This window comes from Peromyscus californicus, unplaced genomic scaffold (assembly GCF_007827085.1).
Source record: "Peromyscus californicus insignis strain IS unplaced genomic scaffold, ASM782708v3 Scaffold_6__1_contigs__length_162567912, whole genome shotgun sequence".
NCBI lineage: Eukaryota > Metazoa > Chordata > Mammalia > Rodentia > Cricetidae > Peromyscus > Peromyscus californicus.
The window spans coordinates 107150980-107168631 of record NW_026294584.1 but is presented as its reverse complement, the minus strand read 5'-3'; the positions used below and the strand labels follow the sequence as shown (position 1 = coordinate 107168631).

The window sequence follows — 17652 nt, the reverse complement described above, 5'->3', positions numbered from 1 at the left end:
CCTTAGCTTGGCTTAGTTTCTAGCCAGCTTTTCTATACTTTAGATTATTCCATCTACCTTTTGCCTCTATAACTTCTGTAAATCTAACTCTTACTCCGTGGCTTGCTATGTAGCTAGGTGGCTGGCCCCTGGAGTCCTCCTCCTTCTCTGGCTCCTAGCTCTCCCTTCTTCCAGTTTTCTCCTTCTATATATACTCTCTGCCGACCAGCCCCGCCTATCCTTTCTCCTGCCTTGCTATTGGCTATTCAGTTCTTTATTAGACCATCAGGTGTTTTAGACAGGCACAGTAACACAGCGTCACAGTTAAAGAAATGTAACATAAACAAAAGTAACACACCTTAAAATAATATTCTACAGCAAAGGTCCCTTTTACAGATGGTCTCTGTTGGTATTTAAGACCATACTCTGGTTCACTCTGATGCTTACAACCTTTGGAGCAAATGGCACATAGGAGAACTTAAAGACAAATACCAAAGGTAATCCTCAGTATGTGGAGCCACTCAAACAAGACACAGGCCATCTCCTCACCACAGGCTCACCTCTCTTGTCTGCAATCATTGGGGCAAATCCTCGCCCCACTCTCTCCCATTCAGTGTTGGCTCCCTTTTTCCAGGTTTACAAATGTATAAACCTCAAAAAGGCTACTTACTCAAGTTTCTGCGCTCCACAGTCCAAACTCCTATCACACCAGGTCACTTGGCTCCTTGAAGATAATAAAAATTGTCCACCTAGGCATGGTAGCAAGACCTGCCAATAGCCCCGGCTGCTCAGAGGCTAACACAAGAGGATAACTAGGGGCCAGGGTCTAAAGGCCAGGTAAGCAACAATCTCAAACAAAACAACAGAACTAAACAATAAAACCCTCAAAATTCCTAGAACTCCTCTAATAAGTGAAGAGACTATTGACACAGACCCTATCCCAACTCCAATAGAGTTCTCATTATGCAGCCCTGGCTGGCCTGGAACTATGTAGAGCAGGCTAGCCTAGAATTCAGAGATACACCTGCCTCTGCCTTTTGTGTACAGGAATCAAAGTCCTGAGCCACCACAACACCTGGCTGGGTCTCTTCTTTAAGGTATGATTGACTACAGGCTGACAAGGAGTTAGATAAAAAATAATTAGGGGAAAACTGCAGCTGCACATTGGTAGCTGTGTCTCCTACTAAAATGCCCTTTGTGGTTAAACAGCCTTGAAGCTTCAACTAGGCTGTTCTTGCTATATCAGAAACTAAGGTAACAGAGAACTTTCCCCACACATGTACATGAAGCAACGGTCTACATCCTCAAAAGATATGATATTATAGTATCAATCGAATTCTGATTTTGACATCTCCAGCTTTTGGAAAGAGAAAGTCCAAAAGGAAAAGCCACCATACTTTGGGAGGGGGGAAAGGTTACCTTACTCCATGAATATTCTATCACCTCATAAATATTCAGGAAACTTTAAAATTCACAATGCAGAACAAACTGGGCTGCAAGTCACTTTGGGACAGCCTATTACAATCTCTTTTTGGTAGTCTTTGCTTGGCTTAACTTAAACTGTCTCTTGAAACATCCAAAAGAAAGAATTAAAATTGTGACTACTAATATTATTAAAAAAATACTGCTGTTTAATTTCAAATATTTGCATTTTTTTTTTTTTTTTGACACAGGACCTTATGTAGCCCAGACTGGCTTCAAACTCTCTGTGTAGCCAAGGATGACACTGAATTCTGATCCTGCCTCCACCTCCCCAATGCTGGGATTACTACACTACACCAGGTTTATGCAGTGTTAGGGATGGAATTCGAGGCTTCCTGCATGCTAGCTAGCCCTTCCTATTATGTTATATACAAATATTTTAGTTACCAAATTTTCCAATGGAAACTTGACATTATAGTTTGTAAAATTTGCTTTTCACTTTGGTAAACAATTAAAAGGAGATTTCCAATAACTTCATAGCATTCATCAAATTTATTTCTGAAAAAAAAAGTATGTTAAAAGAATGTCTACTGAAGTCCAATTCAAATTCCCTGAAAAGTATAATGGGCATTTTATTGCTGGTTGTGCCAACCCAACTGCCAAGTAAGCATTCCTAAAAAGGAACCAACTAAATATGCAATACTTAGTTATCAGCAGTATCACTTAGTTATCAGCAGTATCATCAATTAGCAATTGTCAGGTATTCTGCTAAGTACTAGATGCATAATGATTTGCAAAATAATTCTGCCTGCCTAAAGCTGATACTGTACTTGTGAGGCTAGACATTAATCAAGCAATCACATAAGGAAGTAATTACCTAGTGAGATACAAGCTATAAGGAAAAGAATATGAAGAATCTGTCCTAGAATGGCATTAGGAACCAAGGCGGATGTCCCCAGAAAGGCAGGCTCTAGCATAGATCTGTGTGACTAGGGGTGGGGGAGGAATATGAGGGGCAGACATTTGACACCAGGGTGAAAGGCCTGGAGAAGATGGTAAGCCACACTGTCAAAGAAGTGGTGGGCCAGTGTGTTAAGAGCAGAGAGAACTAGAAGGCCCAGGGATAAGAAAATTATGACAAACATCAGAAAGGTTTCTGGAAAAGGGCTTCTATCACTACTGTAACTTTCAAATTATAAAGCACGCCATATTTTTGTAATTACTACTGGGTCCAAAGTTTTCTAAATAAACTTTTGTATTGGGCACTAAACGCCATCTGAAAACGGTAGTCAAATCCCAGTGCTTCAATCCAGTGCCTTTGCTCCTACACCATGCTGTCTAGGTCAATGTCCTGAACAGATAACTAATTTTCATAATTTTTTATTCAATACTTACTATAAACCAGGCACTATAAGCTCTTTATTTACATAAACTCATTTAACCCTTGATTCTGGAGAAGGGTTCTATTGTTCAGATGAGAATACTAAGCCTCAAGCAGCTAAGTAACTTGCCCCAAATCACAGTGCTTAGTAAATTGAGCTATTAATCACAACGGTTAAGTTAACTTCTATTTTGTATGCATCCAGAGACAGGGAGAAAAGAATTCACATGTATGGACTAACGGGCACATATTCAGGGATCCATGTCTTAGTCATCTTCGTATTCCGGCCTATCACTAGAGTATTCGTGGAGCTCAGCAAATTATCTGGCAGCTTCAAAAGGACATAAAAAGCTGACAAAGGCTTTAAATCTGGAAGTAAAGTGATTTTCTGAGGCTCTCCCTCCAAACCAGGCATTCACGTCCAAAGCCTTTCCTTCCCACGTTCAAGCTTGCTATCTGGAACCCTGCTCTTTCCCTGAACTCGATTCAAACATCACATTCTCAGAGACGCTTGCCTTCCTCGTCCTCCACTCTAAACTAATGCCCTCACAACTCCTTCAGCACATCATCCAGTTTCTTCTGAGGAACTGACCACCCTCTGAGCCCTTGAAACACACACGAGGCCAGCATCCAACACTCTGGGAGAGGATGGCTCCTTGACCAGCTGAATCTCCGGATGTTTCCCTAGTGCCTAGAACTAAGTACATCTGTGTTTTATGAACGAAGGGAAGAGGATCACCTCAAGTTTTCCACTTCAGTCGGTTCCATATCGTATTTTTCCACATCACCATTTTGGAGCTAGGGATTTGTAACTCAATGGCGGAGCCGTCCCCAGCACCACAATAAAAAGAGAGCATAGCTACCACCACCATTTGCAAATCACTTTGAGGCTCGAAGCGTAGCCTGCGCTCCATTTTCTGAGACTAGCCCCTCAAACAATGCTGAAGAGAGAGGCGCTGTTTTGACAAAAACGCCTGGTGTCCCAATGTCACCGACTGAAACTGAGCCCGCGAGAGGGACTCCGTCCAGAGCCGTGAGGAGAACGCGAACCCCGAAGAGAGCCTCCGCGGGCCGGCGAGCTCTTCTTCCCAGGCCGCGCCACGGGTTCAAAAGGCATCATCAGCTCCCCAGCCCGAGACCCACCGAGTTGCCTCGCAGAGGCTGGCCCGCCCGGCCTCACGCCCCTCACTAGCGGACCCCCCCCCCCCCCGGGACCTCCCTCTCCCGCCTGGGCCAACCAGCTCGGCCCCGGGGCGGCGCCGCCGGCCGCGGCCCTCCGGTCGGGGGGCGATTGGCCGGCCCGGCCGTCACTCAGGAGGTCGCGCCCTGCCCACGCCTCCCTCCTTGCCACTCCACCCTCCCAGGCAGGGGAAAACGGCGGTTGGGCCAGGGTGGCAGCCAACGGCAGGCGGGGAGCGCTGGGGCGAGGAGCGGGGAGCACAGGAAGAAGCGGGCAGGCCGGGCGCGCGCAGAGGGGAACCCGGCCGGCTGGCCGGCGCCGCGGGGACAAGATGGCGGCGCTGGCGGAGGGCCAGGCGTGAGGCGGGGCCGCGGACATTCCCCCCCTCCGCCCCCGCGGCGCGCGGCCGGCCCGGTCACGACAGCGGCTCGCAGGGCTCGGCTGCGGGCGGGGAGGGGAGTGGAAGAGAGAGAGAGGGGAGGGGAGGGCGCGGCCCGGCCCACTATGCAAAGCGCCCGCCGCCGCCGCCGCCGCCGCCGCCGCCCCGTGGCAAAGGTAAAAGGCCGCGTTCAGCCTCCGCGGCCTGCCATGGCGGCGCAGGCCCGCCCTCCGCCGCGCCGCGGCCCTGCCCGGCGGGCTCGCTCTTACCTCAGGGTCGGGCGCCACAACAGCCGCGGAGCAGGTCCCGTGTCTGCGGCGGGCGCCCCCGGCACGGAGGGCCAGGCGCGGGCCGGGCGGACGCCGGAGGGCAGGAGCCTGGGGGCTCGGGCGGCCGGGACGCCGCGGCGGGCCGGTGCAGAGCGGGGCGGCGGGCCGGGCCCTGGCGCCGCCGGGGTCGCGGAGGGACCGCGCTTTGTTATTGTTTTTGTCAGTGAAAGGTCAGAGTTCGTGACCCCGGTGCCGCTGCCGCCGCCGCCCGCGCGCTGGGAGGAGGAGGGCGAATGTTCCTCTTCCTCTTCCCGGCGCCAGCCTCACCGCGGCGGCGGGGGGCGGGCGAGCACGCGATTGGTTGAGCGCGCGCGTGCACCGGAACGCCGCGGCAGCCGCCGGAGCTGAGGGCCGCGGGCCTGGGCCGGGCAGGTGCCGCGGCTCCCGCAGCCTCCCCTTGCTGGCTGGAGAAACGGCCCGGGACTGGAGCCGAGCCGGGAGGTCGCAAGTGGGCAGTTTCCTGGGAAGGCACTGGGCTCCCGCTACCTTCCTCGGGATGGGCGGTAGATTTTGTGTTCTGGAGCTCCGACCAGGCAAGTGTTGCAGATGCCCCAGTCCCGTTTTTAAAATAGCTGCTCAACCTTGGAGCCCAGCCTTGAGGGGTCCCATGCCCCTCCCCTTCGTGATTTGTGTAAAGCAGCTTGGGCTCGCACTGATTGCATTCTGGAAAGCCTCTGGCCCCCTGATCTCACAACTTCTGGGTTCTCTTTCTCAAGTTAATTTCGATTGGGCTTGGGAAGGTGCCGGCGTTCCTCGGTGCCTGTCTGCAATGTTCAGCCACTCCCCTTGGTTACTGTGCTGTGTAGATTGGAGATGCTCTACCAGCTGATTACCCCTCTCCCTCCTTGCTCACTAGAAATAAATGCTTCAAGATAAAGAGGTTAGCCAAATTTTTGCAATAGACATGTAGGCTTTCATCAGGGTGACTCCAACTCTGAGTATTCTGCCCATAATCTTAATAGAATTTCTGTTTGGTGACACGTATTTTAAACACACTCCTCTGCTCTCCCCCTCGCCTGGGAAAGTGGGGGGAGTATCTCTGTGCCCTACAGACCCTCGAGCTGGAAGGAGCCTCCACGGGATCTGATGAAATGGCAAGGAAGTTTTCCTCATTTATAGGACATGTGACCCAGAGAGCTCATGCCTGAGGTAGCCCACATAAAAGTCCTTTGTAAAATCTTTGTAAATATGGAATGCTCTGTTATATACTTTTCCAAGAACATAAGTTTGTAATGCTAAATAATACAGATATAGTGTAAAAATTCACATTAAATGAGATTTTGGGAGGAACATTACAATTGTACAAGGTTTACAAATAAACCATAATGGATGCACCTATCTTGGCTTGTAGTTTTCCTTTTCTTCAGTTAATATTCTGGCTCTGCAAATGCACCGTTCTTAAACTGCCAGTTAGACGCAGGAACTGGAGCCCACGTTAAGTAACCAGCCCAATGCTGTGGGCACAGTAAGCAAAACCAGGGCCTTTATCAGCCCTTTTGAAGCTACTCTCAGTGAAGTTAGCCAGGCTTCTATTGATCACATTTGCAGGAGTGTTAAGTAGCTTTTTGGGTAAATTGTAGCAACTTTTCTCTTGAAAATAGCACATGGACACATCTTCACAGATACATTGTCAGCTGGTAAAAGGAGTTTGCTGGCTGGGTTCAGCAAGGCTTTGTAACACTTTAATACATTTTAGAGTCACACACAAAATGGCACCATGTAAGGAGGATTATGTTATGTTAGTTACACATTTACCTGTGGGTTTCTGTTAGTAACCATCCACATTTGAATTTGTCGTGCTTTTGTTTTGAAACAAGGTCTTACTGTGTAGCACTGGCTGACCTGGAACTCTATATTTAAAAAAAGTGTGGTGGTACCCTCCTTTAATTCCAGCACTTGAGAGGCAAAGGCAGGCGAATCTCTGAGTTCAAGGCCAGCCTGGTCTACATAGTTCCAGGACAGCCAGAGCTATGTAGAGAGAGACCCTGTCTCAAAAAAAAAAAAAAAAAAAAAGTCTCAACTCACACAGATACACCTGTCCCTGCCTCCCGAGTGCTGGGGTAAAAGGCCTGCTTCACGACTGCTTCATCTTTGCAATGCCATTAACATTAATTACCAGCCTTTAATATAAGGTTTTTCACTGGGGTGTACTTCAGAACTGCTGACTGTTTGTTCTGAAGCAGTCAGGTCACAGCATCTGTTGGGGCTGGCAACAGCACTTCTCTTGAGCACCACAGATGACACTGATGTAGCCCAGGCTTAATCAGTGATCTCATTGCCCAAATGTATGATAAGGTAAAACGATTTTTTAGAATGTGTCCCAAATTGGCCTCAAAACTCACTGTAGCTAAGGATAGCCTTGAACTTCTGATCCTCCGTCTCTGAAGCACAGGAGTGCACCACCATGTCCAGTTTAGGTAGTACTTTGGATGTGCCCCAGGGTTTCTCTTACTGGGGTGAAACAGTAATACCAAAAGCAACTTGGAAAGTTTTTATTTGGCTTACACTTCTGTATCACAGATCATCAAAAGTGGTCTGGGTAACAGGGCAGGAACCTGGAGGCAGGCAGGAGCTGATGCAGAAGCCATGCAGGAATGCTGCTTACTGGCTTGCTAAACCTGCTTTCTAATAGAACTCAGGACTACCAGCCTTGGGGTGGCACTATCCCAATGGGCTTGGCCCTTCCACATCAATCACTAATTAAGGAAATGCCCTACAAGCTTGCCCAATCTTATAGCGGTATTTTCTCAATTGAGGTTCTCTTTCTCTCAGAGGACACTAGCTTGTGTCAAGCTGACTTAAAAACTAGCCAGCACAGGATGGAACCCAGGGCTTAATGCATACTAGGCATGCACCCTTCCAATTGAGTTACATCCTCAGCTCAAAACAAAATTGTTTAACCTTTCAAGATGTAGTTTAGAAGATTTTTTTTTTGTTTTTTAAATTCTGACCATTTCAGTAGACTGTTCTGCCATGGCCTGGGGCTCTGTGCGGGATGTGTGAGACAGCACACTCTTGGATGAAGGTTATCTGAGACTCTGCCCGAACTTTGGGCCCTGGAAAAATGTACTCTGCCCTGTCCCTCAGCCATGATGGTGTAGTGTGAATGTGGAGGCTTTCCAACAGCAGTGTGTGACAACAACAATTTCCATGCTGTCCCATCTTTACCAAGGACCTCAGGGAAACCAGGTCCAGTGATGTTCCTGAGCTGCGATGTGAGCCTGGGTCTTCTGGCTCCCTGCCCAGGGCTCTATCCATGAGTGGTTTTCTGACTCAGTGGTCTCCTGAGTAGGTCTTTTTCATGGTATCAATATAATTCGTGGTCAGTGATTGATTATCTGTGGCCTTAAGAGCAGGAACGGTAACTGGTGGTTCATCATGGAACCTAACATGAACACTTTCCCGTTCGGTGTTACTTTACACCTACATGTAAATGAAAGTCCTGACGAAATGAACCTCAGTTAGGCTACGGTTAAGGAGCAGACGCTGCTTTTTAACATCCTGCCTTTGTGATAGTATAGGCAGCAGCTTCAGGCCACAGTGCAGCTCCGTGACAGGGGCCTTGCCTAGCAAGTGAAGGGTCCCAGGTTCTCTCCCCAGCTCTGCAGGAAGAAGCTGTTTTCCCTTTTTTGTAATGTAAAGCTGATAGTGCCTGCATTTTCTCTGAGGGAAGCCTTAATAATTACCTTTCATAAGCATGTAGGAATGTCGGTTTTTCTGTAACGGCTTATGCTTTATTACTATGTAGTAATCATTTCAAAGACCTATCTTCATGTTGCTTGTATAATTATTACATGCTTGCAAAATAAACATGAAGCTCATATAGATGTCATTAGGCTTATTGTGGAATTAGAACAGACAGAATGGATAGCAGACTGCATGTTCCTGGCGTGTTTATACTGCTTCATCTTACAACAACCTTGTGAAGCGTATGGCATTGTCCTGTTTTTACAGCTGGAGAGGCCAAGGCCCCACACAGGGAGGATGACTTCCCCAAAGTCACGTGTTGGCAAGCGAAACACTAATAGTTATTTCTGCCCGTGAAGACTCTGAGCAAACTGCCCCCACCTTCATGTTTTTGTCAGAGTTGGCCTCTGTCAAGGCTACCTGGGCAGGTCACAACTTCTATTTGAATAGCCAGCCTCCTTTCTTAAGGTAGATGGTGGCTCCAGAATACAGGGACATGGGAAGTATAGCCCCTTCATGAATTGTTTTGACCTGGGCTTCCCAAGCCTTTCAGGAGAGGGTGGGGATGATTTCCAAGTTACAAGTTACATTTGCCTCAGATATCTTAGAGCCACAGAGCTTGTTTTTGGAGGAGGCATGAATCTTGAGATTCTAATGGAAAAATAGATTTCATTCTCAGAAAGCTGTACCTGCCCTTGGTCCCCAACTCTCAGAGCGAGGGTGGTTGTGAAGTGGTTTTGTTTTCTTAAATGTTGTATAACTAGGAAATCAGTGAATGGAGCATCCCTCTCTGAGTGGTACAGCTCTAGCAGCGAGTTTCGGCGGAGTATGAGGCATCCAAGCTCCCCGACACACCTGTGACCTGGTCCCCAGCCTCTTGATTTCTTTTCCATAGAAAAAAACTTGCTGCTAAGTGAAAGTACAGTTGCTTGTCTTTGTGTGGGGAACAGTGTTCTCCTTACTGACCTTGGGCTAATCCTGTCTTTGGTCCTATCCTGGCCTTCCGATAGGCCTGTGCCTCAGTTCTGAGCCTCTCTAGGGGCAGGGTCCTTTGTATGCCCCTCTGGTATTCCCCTCTGCAGACACACTGGTAACATTTCTCCCCTGCTAAGCCAGTTGCTGGGATGTGAAGTGCTCTTCCAAAAATGAATTGATATTTTCTGCATTTCCCCTCCCGTCACCCTCTGGATTATGTGTTTATTCATTTGTTGTCTTTCCTGTTTGGGAAAGGAGCCCAGAAATGCACATTTTCTGGTTCTTGCTCTGCAACACCCAAATTATATGGCCTCAAAACCAACAGTCACCTTTCTAGCAAATTACAATCTGGACTTCTAGGATCAGATATGTGATGGCTAGACCTGGAGTCATCTGTGTCTGGCTGATGCTGTTAGTATGAACACCTCCAAGTGGCTTCTGTACATGGCCAGCTCCATCACAGCACAGTGGATTCAAACTCCATATCACTTCCTCTCTTTGCTCCTTCCTGAGGCGGTCACCAAGGCCTTTCCAGTTCAAGGCAGGGAATAGGATTCCACCACACTAGGGGAAGGTACCATAAGTCAGGCTTCTCTGAAGGAACAGAACTGATTGATGAATATGTGTGTGGTATTTAGTGGCTTACAGGCTGTGGTCCAAGTAGTCCAACTATGGCTGTTTCCTGACAGAAAGGCCAAGAATCAGGTAGTTGTCTAGTCCATGAGACTGGATGTCTCAGCAGTCCAATCTGCTGCTGGAGTCCCAGAAGATTCCTTGTAGTGTGAATTCTAATTGGTCTTAATAATAAAAACCCATGGGCTGGAGAGATAGCTCAGAGGGTAAAAGCACTGGCTGCTGCTGCTGCTCTTCCAGAGGTCCTGAGTTCAATTCCCAGCAACCACATGGTGGCTCACAACCATCTGTAATGAGATCTGGTGCCCTCTTCTGGCATGCAGTCATACATGCTGTATACATAATAAATAAATAAATCTTAAAAAAAAAAAAAGATGTTCTCTGACCTTCACATACATGTCCTAGTATCCATACACCACACCACAGCTCTGATCCTACCAAAATCAATAAAGTAAATGTATAAAAAAATAATAAAAACCCAGAGTCAGATATTGAGGGTGAGAGCTTCTGAAAGATTAGAGAAGCAGAGCAGTCAGCCCTTAGAGAGACTTCTTACCTCTACCAAAGCCTCAGACGGAAAAGGCTGAGCTCCTGTCTTATCACTTCCTCTCTCCAACCAGTCATATCACTTCCTGTTTCCTCCTCCCAAGTTCTGGGATCAAAGGCATGAGATCTGAAGTGCTGGGATTAAAGGTGTATGCCATCGCCGCCTGGTCTCTAGTGGCTCGCTCTGCACTCTGGTCTCCAGGCAAGCTTTACTTGTTAGAGCACAAACAAAATATCACCACAATTCCTAGAGACTGGTCATCGGTCTATGCTGGAATCCTGGAGAAGAAGTTTTAATTCCAGCAAAGGGATGCCCCAGCAGCAGGCTAGATGAGCTTGCCGGTGAGAGTGAGGGCAAAGGGCAAAAAGCAAAAGCTTCCTTCCTCCATGTCTTTGTATGTGGGCTGCCACGAGAAGGTGGGGCCCAGATTTAGCATGGGCCTCCCCACCTCAAATGATCTGTTTAAGAAAGTCCCTCACAGGCATGACCAGCTCCTTGAGTTTTAGCTGATTCCTACTGTAGTTAAGTTGACAACCAGGATTAGTCACCACAGGCACAGATCCAAGATAAAGAACACTTGGGAGGGATCACGGTAAGCAGCTGTGCCAGAACCAACCATGTGTTCAGTTATCTTTTTTTTTTTTTTTTTTTTTTTTTTTTTTTTTTTTACAAGCAAGGGACACTTTCTTTAATAAAGTTGGAATTTAAAATTCACTTAGTAAAATGTTCAGAGTATTATTTTTATGACATCAAAAAGTCTGACATGCGGGGGGTTCTGTTTTCCCCACAGACGTAAAAGGCCATGTGACACCCCAGACCTGGTGTGCTCTGGCTAGTTCTGTTTCCTTAGAGAGGTTGTTGCATGAGAACAAGTTTAAATTAATCAAAAGAAAAATATGTTACGTATCAAAGGAAAGTGTCAAAATAATCTCAAACAATTAAAATATAATATATATTTATAATTCCAGGCCCTCAAAAGCAATCATGGTAGTTAAGAACAAAGTTTTGAGTCATTATGATAGAGGCCAACTTGAAAAACATCTCTAGTGAGATGAGATTCAGAAACTGGCATGAGAACCCCCCAGAGCTACGTGAAAATCACCCTCAAAGTGTTACATTCGTTTTCACAGGTAAGAAGCAGACTGGCACAGAGGAGTGGCCTCAGTGTGGTCAGGAAGGCAGGGCTGCACTCCCATCCTCCCTCCCGCTCTCCTGAGCGGCCACCCACCTGGCCTCCCAAGCCTCTGGTTCACTATAAATCTGTCCACTTCAAACACATGAACATCACTGAAAAAGAAATTAATGCAATTTGGTTTAAATGCCAGTTTCCTCAAGAACCTGATATTTCAGATACAAATCATTGAGGCTCCTCTTAAAAAGAAAATTCAACTTCCTCATAATAGCTACTTTATGTGAAGAAAAAGGCATTGTTACAATGGCTCAAAACCGTTCTTGAACACGTGAGACAGATCCAGTCCAGCTTCTAACTAGCAAATGTCTTGCCCGCGTCCTCCTTCCCTTTGTATCTCCTCTTTCCGTGTGTGAATGGTATGTACCGGTATTTAATCATGTGCTTTATTTGCCTCTTCATTGTGATACAGAAAAGCATGATGAAGTACATCGCCAGGATCGGCCAGAACACTGGGACGTTAAAAGCCTCGAAGAAGGTACAGACCATAGCCACAAGAATGCCTTTCGTAGCTGCATGCCAAAATTTGAATTCTGGAAGCCTTCGAATGAAGGGACGAAACTCCTCATTCTGTTTGGTTGGTAATGAAGGGCCATCATCTCAGTCTTCCATCAAGGAAGGATCCACTTTGGGAGAAAGGAATGCTATGAAAAGGTTTAGGTGGTAAATTCCCAAGGCATAGGTCACAATGTACCATCCCTGTAACAGATAAACTCTAATTATGTAGACAAAACCCAGGCCCAGTGTCACGACCCACCGGACAGCTGTGTAGGGGGTAGACTTGTCCAGCCAGAACTGATAAATCTGTCCAAGCCGTGTGAAAAATCTGTACACCACTGAGGGCTTCCCATGGACAGAGTCTCCAACACTGTCCCCTTCAGACATTCTGTAACTCGCAGCTCCGCTGCAGCCGAGCCGCGGTCTCCCTCACGGCTGCGGAAGGAGGATGGCGGGCAGGGTGGCCGCCAGAGCTCGGCTCGGGATCCGGGAAGCTGCACAGGCACTTCCGTTCCGTCCTGCGGCACCGCCTCCAGCCGCCGTGTTCAGTTATCTTTAAACAGAGGACCAGAATGGATTTTCCAGAACTCAGAGCTGTCCTTCTAAACCATGTGAAGGCCCCCACAGTCTAGTGACTGTAAGGTGATGTCAGTGACCCTGACTAACCTGACTCCATACAGCCTTTCTGAGTGTCATTTTGGGGACTTCCCTGCACTCTGCTTATTTCAAACTACCCCAGTTCCTGATCCTGCCCCACCCCTCCTTGCTACTCTCTCTCCCCATCCTACTGTCTTCCTGTACAGACCTCTTTCCCTGTGAGGCAGCCCCCTGCTTGGTCTAGGCTTGCCCAAGCTCAAAAGTTTTACCTCAAGATGCTCCTGGCTATTCCAGGCACAGTGCAGTTACCTGTCTCCAGGGTGACTTCTCTGTGCCTGCTTGTGTTTGCCAACTCAGAATCACTGGAGAGAGTCCCTGGGTATAACCATGTTGCGAGTTCCTCGGACTCCTGTTGGCGTGGCATCCACAGAGCTCAGCACTCATTGACCCTCTTCTGGGGCCAGCTGGACACTCCAGCACTCAGAAGCAAGGTTTATCATGCAAAGCCCCCTTTCCAGCCAACTGATCCGGGGATTGAATATCTGTATTTTTCGAGGTCCCAGGTTTCAACATTAATTTTTATTTGTCTGTGAACGTTTTCATTATGATGCAGGTATTAGGATAGTCAGCATTTATTTATCAGCCAATGGTCTATCAGAGTTTCAGTCAGCAAGGGTAATTTGTAGACTAACTGAGAGTTAATGACCATTAGCTGAGGAGGATGCCCCTGGCTGGGGAGAGTCATCTGGCTGTCTTGTTCCAGAGTCACCAGCACTAGTGGCAACACTAGAACCAGCTTCAAGTCTGTTTTTTTGCTGAGGTCTCTTGTGCCTTCACCACCTTACAGAGGATGCTTGTGGAGAGAAGTAGGTGGAAGCACCTTTGTACGTGGTAAACTGAGGCACTCAAAAGCTGCATCTCAACTCAGAGCCCCTGACTCATTCACCTTCACTAACAGACAAGCAACTTTGAATATTTGCCATGCTAGATCAAAGTATGTGTACATGTGCATGTACTGGGGATTGAACCCAGGACCCTGTGCATACTTGGCACAACCCCAATGGCTAAGCCACCTCTCCACTCCTTTAAACAAAAAATTTTTGAGGCAGGGTCTGATTGTGGAGCCCAGGCTGACCTTCAGCTCATGACCTTCCTACCTCAGCCTCCCAAGGGCTTGGATTACAGGTATGCACCACAACAGCTGGATGAAAAACTATTTTTTTAAAAAGATCAACTCTTGTCAGGTAGTGATGGCACACACCTTTAATCCCAGCACTCATGAGGCAGAGGCAGGCGGATCTCTGTGAATTCAAGGCCAGCCTGGTCTACAAAGTGAGTTCCAGGAGAGCCAGAGCTACCCAGAGAAACCCTGTCTTGAAAAACAAACAACAAAGATCAATTCTTTCGACCCCTCATTAGGACATACAGAGTCTATGTCTTGGGGAAGCACGGACTGCAGGATGACACAGTATTATCTCTGTAATTTAAAAAACGGAACATCCGCCGGGTGGTGGTGGTGCACGCCTTTAATCCCAGCACTTGGGAGGCAGAGGCAAGCAGATCTCTGTGAGTTCGAGGCCAGCCTGGGCTAGAGTGAGTTCCAGGACAAGCTCCAAAGCTACACAGAGAAACTCTGTCTCAAAAAACCAAAAAAAAAAAAAAAAAAAAAAAAAAAGGAACATCTTTGTGGAACAGGTGATGGGATGATATTTTTAAAAGAAATTAGTGAAATCATTTCAGTGAAAACTAGTGTCATTCTTCACCAGGCCCCACAAAGTAAAATCCAGGGTCACACCAAGTAGTCATATAGCTTTATTTCTAAAAACTGTCTAATATTTTGCCCACAAAAACTTGCATAATTATATATGTTGTAATAATCAGGCCCCATGCCTTAGGGCATGACCAACTACCACATAGCAATGTAGAAAGTCATTTGTTTAGGGTAGCTCACTGGACATCTGTGGAGCATAGTGTCCATCTGTACACATTGGACATGAGGGCCTCAGACTAAGTTATCCCCAGTCCCCTACACATTTCTCTTGCAGCTCACTGCTCACATTTTACTCCAGGACAGGTTTAGAGACATCGGTGCTGATATACAGACCTAGAAAATTATAGCTGAATCTTCCTGCACTTTTCCCTCTAAATTCAACTTAGGAGAGAGTGTGACTTGACTGTCTCAAGGCCTCCCCTGAAGATGAAAATACACTTTTGTTTGGCTTGGTTTTCATTGTTAGAGATAGGACCTGGTGATGCCTCTTCCTGGACTACACACACACACACACACACACACACACACACACACACACACACACACCACCACCACCACCACCACCACCACCACCATGCCCGGCTCAAAAACATTAAGATTTGCAACACTCATCTACTGGATAATTTTTCTTATGTATAAAGAAAAGGTTAGGAATTTCCCTGCATTACTGCAGAATATGTCTCCTGATCAAAAGAAACTTTGTGTAGCTTTACTATAAATTTAAATTTCTCCCCAAACTGTGTTACACGAAGCCATTCAAAAGATAAGACCGGAAACTTTTGGGGGTTGCTGGGGATGAGCATCTACTGATGAGTTATATATCCAGCCCCAAAATGTGATGACCATAGTCCATAAGTATCAACACATTTTACATGAATAATTACAGTATATCATAGCCAAGGCTGTTGGTACAGGCCTGTAATCCTAGCTACCTAGGAGGCTGAGGCAGGAGGATCACAAGTTCAAGGCCAAACTGGACAAGTAAGCAAGATCTTGCCTTAAAAGCTTTGGGGGGGGGGGGCTGGGGAGCTGGAGAGAGAGGTACAGATGGAACACTTGCCTAATGTGCACAAGGCCCTAGGTTCAGTCCCTAACAACACACACACACACACACACACACACACACACACACACACACACACACACACACCCCTACATGTATCTTACAAATACATGTGCATTGTACATATAATTAAAGCAAGAAAATTAATAGATTAGCCCTGAAGTACAGTGGAGGCACACAGCTAAGTTCTTTTTTCTTCACATGTATGTGTGTCAGGTGAAAACATGGCACCCGGCGGCAGCACCCTTGTTGACTTCCTCCTATGGATTTTACTCCATAAATTTTACAGCCTCTCCCCTGCTCCTGTGGAGGGGCCGCCTCTCTTTCCCCACTGGTCATGTCCATCAATTCTAACAGTGCCCAAATAAGAACAGGGTGAGTCGGCCAGTATTCTGCTCTGGAGACACTCCACCTTTTCTAGTCTAACGGCATTAAAGTCTGGACAAGGAACTCCTATGATCACCAGGATATCGTGTCAGTGGCTAGGGGGCCACAGGGAGTATATCTAGGAGACAGCTGGCTTAGGAACACCTTGATTCTCCTGTGTCAACAGCAGTTACACTAGCATGATGAGACAGGAGCTTTTTTGTTTTTTGAGGACAGGGTCTCATGTAGCCTAGGCTAGTCTCAGACTTGCTCTGTAGCCAAAGATGAATCACTGATCCTCCTGCCTCTACCTCTTGAGTAGGATTGTAAGCATGTGCCACTGTGTCCAGTTTTGCTGTACTGGGAATCAAATCCAGGGCATCATGCATACTAGGCAAGCAGTCCACTAACCGAGCGACAGACAGACAGACAGACAGACAGACAGACAGACAGACAGACAGACACACACACACACACACACACACACACACGCACGCGCGTGTGCGCGCGCGCGCGCATGATGAATTCTGAAAAGTGCTCACAGTTTTGCCTCATACAACCGACACCTCTCCTGCTCTGCAGCATCCTTTTCCAACCCCCTTGGGTCTCACCTTTCTTCTGTGCATCTGAATACACCCTGCTGGCAGAGGTGCTGCCCCCACTGACAGCACCGCCAAAGACAACTAAGATTTCACGCAGGGCTCACAGGCAGCTTAGACACTGCCCTTCTTCCTTTCCGTTTTCTTTCCATCCTGCTGATATGCAGAACCTCTGAGATACTTGGAGAAGCCAAATGCGTGGGCTGCACTCTGTATCGACCTACCAGAGAGGGAACCCCAAGGGTTGGCCCTGTGTGTGCTACCAGAGGATGCCCAGGCCATCCCAAGCCAAGCAGGCTTGTAGGAAGACCAACACAGACCAGAGACTTCCATATGAATCCTGAGGCAGTGCCCCAGCAGCTCCCTGCTTTGATTGGTCCTCTCAGGCAAACTTGGCCCATTGCAGATTTGTAGTATCTCCTCCCAAGGCTTGCTGCTCCGTCTTCTGTGAGTCCTCAGGCCACTGTGGTGTTCTGTGAACAAGTATACTGTTCTGTGTGGTGAGTGGGTATGTCCACTCCCTTCCCAAACCAGACTTGTTAACTCTTAGAACACCTTTGACCACAGCCTTCAGACATTTTTTCTTTCATGCATATCACGAATTTCTAAGGGTCTGAGAACATCAAGAGGTAGATTTATGGGGTTGGGGATTTAGCTCAGTGGTAGAGCACTTGTCCAGCAAGCGCAAGGCCCTGGGTTTGGTCCTCAGCTCCGAGAAAAAAAAAATTAAAGCTAGGCATGATGATGCATGCCTGTAGTCAAAACTAAGGCAAGAAAATCACTTGAGCCTTGGTGTTCAAGACCAGCCTAGGCAATATGATAAGATTCTGTCTTAAAGAAAAGTAAAGAGAGGGCATTTTAAAAAGCACATTTACTTTGGGTTTTAAATATCTAGATTTCTAGATGCAGTTGAGGTAAATCTTGGTGTTTTGGTTTTGGTTTTTCAAGGCAGGGTTTCTTTGTGTAGCTCTGACTATCCTGGAACTTGCTCTGTAGCCCAGGCTGGCCTTTAACTCACAGAGACCTGCCTGCCTCTGCCTCCCAAGTGCTCGGATTA

General features: G+C 47.3%; 1 protein-coding gene and 1 pseudogene across 5 annotated transcripts in view; both read right to left on the bottom strand.

Moving 5' to 3' along the window:
• Positions 1-5972, bottom strand: part of Nr2c2 (nuclear receptor subfamily 2 group C member 2) — an 89082-nt gene extending 83110 nt beyond the window's left edge. For all 5 annotated transcript variants that reach the window (XM_052719268.1, XM_052719272.1, XM_052719269.1 and 2 more), the window contains exon 1: positions 4611-5972. The gene's annotated coding sequence lies outside the window, so the exon portion shown is untranslated. The remainder of the gene's footprint in view (positions 1-4610) is intronic.
• Positions 5973-11442: 5470 nt separating this feature from the next.
• LOC128098308 (protein RER1-like) lies at positions 11443-12765 on the bottom strand (annotated as a pseudogene).
• Positions 12766-17652: the final 4887 nt, after the last annotated feature.